Raw genomic sequence first — 3612 nt, forward strand, 5'->3', positions numbered from 1 at the left:
ACCTACCGCGCATTCTGCAATCAAATACGATTGATCTCACACTCTCGCCCCGCAGTTCAGTTCTGTTCGGCCGGGTATCGCATCTGTATCTGGGCCTGGTCCTGGTCCCGGTCCTATGGCCATATGTATCTGTATCTGGCAATGGGCAGAGCATCACCATCAACAACAGCAGTGACAATGGCGACAGCAGAACAACAGCAACACAGCAGCAGCTAAGAGCCAAAGGATGGCAACTGAATGGCCAGAATGGATGGACAAGCGGACGGAAGGAGGGAGGGACGGCAGCCGGTCGCAGGAAGTGAGTTTGGGCCCTCATTTTGGCCCCGTCCTCAGTCTGAGCCACCTTATGAGCCCAGGCCCACCTCCTCCTGCAACCTCCTCCTGCCCCAACCACACCACGCGTGTCGCCAAGTCGGTGGCATGGCATAGGTGGCAATGACAATCGCGACCGGATGCTTCAAATCAGATATTGTTTTACTTTGCGCCTTCATTCAGAATTTCGAATTTCGATTGTCAGCGTGTCTGTGTCGCTGTTTTATTTTTACTTTTATTTTTTTTTATTTTTTACCCATGCCCCGACTTGGCTTTGTCGTCTGTGGCGAAACGCGAAATATTTAAGCAGCAGCGGCAATCACCGTTTGCAATGCGAGCAACGTGAGGCTTAAATAAATGTGTCTCGATTGGGACGACGGGCCGAGCTGACAACGCGCCCGCCGATATTTATCCTGCTGCCCCGGCTTTAGCCTTTCCATTTCCTTTTCCCCAACCTCCTAGCCTTAGCTTTTGGCCTGGCTTTTGCTCAATGGAGCTCGTAGATCTAATCACCATCGGCACCGAGGGGCCGCAATAAACGCGGCGTGCAGGCGACAAATTCATGGTTCATCTCTGCGGTCAAACAGTGAGAGAAATTTGGGGTGCCTATCAGAAAATGGTATTACTCAAAATATTTGCAAACAAAATAATCATGAATTAGTCTTAGGTCTAGTACTCAACCCAACAAAAAGTCGTCCAAAACAAAAACTTTAATAAATTCCTAAGTTTAAAAAATAATTGCCTAAAAGAGCAGCCAACATAGTTTTATTAAGAAAAATTATCAAACATTTAGTAAAAATTAGGAAAGACAAAATATTTATGGTCTTTATTTTTTTAATTTTGATAACTAACTAAAAAAGGTTGGGTTATTTTGTTAATATCTATTTTATAACAAAACACAATGGCTTCACATTTTAAAACAACTTCCTAAATTAAAGGTATAATTACCTTATTGTAATAGAACAATTAAGATTAAAAGTAAAAAGATATTTAAATAAATAAAATAAATTAATAATACCTAAACTTTCATTGAGTCCTTTTCAATAATTAATCTATGAAATACCTCATTTCTTTGGTTTATTTTGTGGTAAGTGCAGCTCCCACAGTTCGATCTCTTGAAGATACTTATATTTCCTTTCAGTGCAAAGGCAGGGCAAGAGTCAGTTCCCTTGGGAGTAGAATTCGGAGGCAGGCAAGCCCCTTCAATCAACGAAAGTCCGCTCAATAAATGAAGGCGATTTGAGACCTAATGGCTGTGTGAGGTCCAGAACGGTCCAGAACACTCTCCACCACTCAGAACCCACAACTCAGAACACCCATCACTTTCACCAGGGGAACACGGCCAGCAGAGTGTTTGATTATTGTCTCAATCGAGGCTAAGACGCTCGGCAACTTCCGCTTGTCCGCTGACGATTTCGGGGCTCAGGAGTCCCGGTCCAGGGCTTTGCCTTTCATTCATGAAGCCCCCAAATCGCAAATCCCACCGGGAAAATAAGGAGTCGAGACAAGAAATCACACAAAAAGTGCGGTATGTGTGGCGGCGGTACACAAAACCTGTCTGGTTGTTAACACCGAGGACGTGGAACTGGGAACTGTGAACTGAAAACCGAGGACTGAAGACCGGGGAGCTGCAGATCGAGAAGGAAGACGCTCTAGTGTTAAAACCGGGGAAGTGTCAGCCAGCCAAATTGACAGGCAAAGGCAGAGTAAACGATTTTGGAGATTTGTCATTGATAAGTCGGCCAGAGTGGTAAAAGGGATGCCAAATGCGGGCTTTTCGCAGAAACGAGGTCCCAGTGTCCCAGAGCCAAGAGCCCCAAACCCCCAAACTCGAATCCCAGTTCAAAGTCAGGGACAAAACCGGACGGAAGGATGGAATCCGTCCCTTGTGTGTGGCTCTCCTGCTCAGCGGCTGACTTCTGGCGTGCAGAGCAAATTAATTCACACCTTGCCAATCCATTGTTGGACGACAAGACATATATATGCAAATTGTTTCTTACGAATTAAGCTTGCCCACGGTATGTCTCGTATGTACATGTGTGTTTGCTTGAGTGTTCCAGTGTCTCGGGTTTTGGGGCTTTGGAACCCCGGGTAAATGCACAGCTCGATATTAATTTGGTAGGCAAAGCTATGGCTTTGTCTAATAAATTACAAACAAAATATGCTCATGTCTTCGTGAGTCGACAGAAAGTGGCACAGAGCGGTCATCCGGCCGATTGAGCATTTGAATCGATTCGAATCGAATCGAATGGAATGGAAACCAAGTCGAACAACGAGCCGTTGGAACATTACAATAATATTATGTCAGTAACCCAGCCATTCAGACAATCCATTCCCAGGTTACCAAGTATCGATTGAGGCGATTCAAGGCGGCCCCTCAGATACTTAGATACTTAGATACCCAGATACTCGACGGCACGAACCGCGTGTGTGTGGGGTCAAAGAAATAATTAATTTAAAATTCCATCAGCGCACGCCGAAACGACACATTGAAAGCTCTTTAAGTCCCAAATTACGAGCATTGTACCAGAAACAAATGAGAAAGACTCACGACAATATTTCTGACACATTTGCTGTTTGTAATGCGATTGTTAACTGCGTGCGACGACAACCAAAATCAGACGCAATGCGGATCGCTCGATCTATCGATGGAATTTGAATATCATATTTGAGTGTCCCGCTTCATATGCGCACCGTGTCGCCTTCGACTAGTCGTCGGTTTCTTTTTGCCCCTCGAAACCCCATTCCCATCCCCATTCCTAAAAAATACCCCCATTCCCAGCCCCGAAAGCATGGCAAACATTTTTCGTTACCAAACAAGAGCTTCACTCGAATCGAACTGGGCTTTAATGGGCTCTGTCGCTATGATAAAAGCCGTCACACCTGGCGGGAAAAACATTTTCCATACTTGGACTTGCAATGAGTAACTCTTTTCTCTATCAATAAATTTTAAATTATCATAAATATGACAGGAAGTTGGTACCCCAAATTATACTGTTTAATTTTCCATCAATGTAATTTTGAGTCTCGGGAAAAGTAATCTTTTATTCACTTAGCCTTTGAATATGTAGAAATATTACAATACCTAACCATTAAGCAAATTATGTATTTAATTCTTTTTGAATCTTATAAATACATTTATTTAATTTTTTTATTCAATGACTCATGTTGAACAAAAAACTCTAAGGTATTTCTTTAGAACAAAATAATGAAGCGATAAAGTATTTTAACAAGGCAAGGTGTTAAATTAACAGCACTTGAGGATAATCCGTTATAATGACAGCTTTATTACCTTATTTC

Source organism: Drosophila takahashii, chromosome 3L, assembly GCF_030179915.1.
Source record: "Drosophila takahashii strain IR98-3 E-12201 chromosome 3L, DtakHiC1v2, whole genome shotgun sequence".
Taxonomy (NCBI): domain Eukaryota; kingdom Metazoa; phylum Arthropoda; class Insecta; order Diptera; family Drosophilidae; genus Drosophila; species Drosophila takahashii.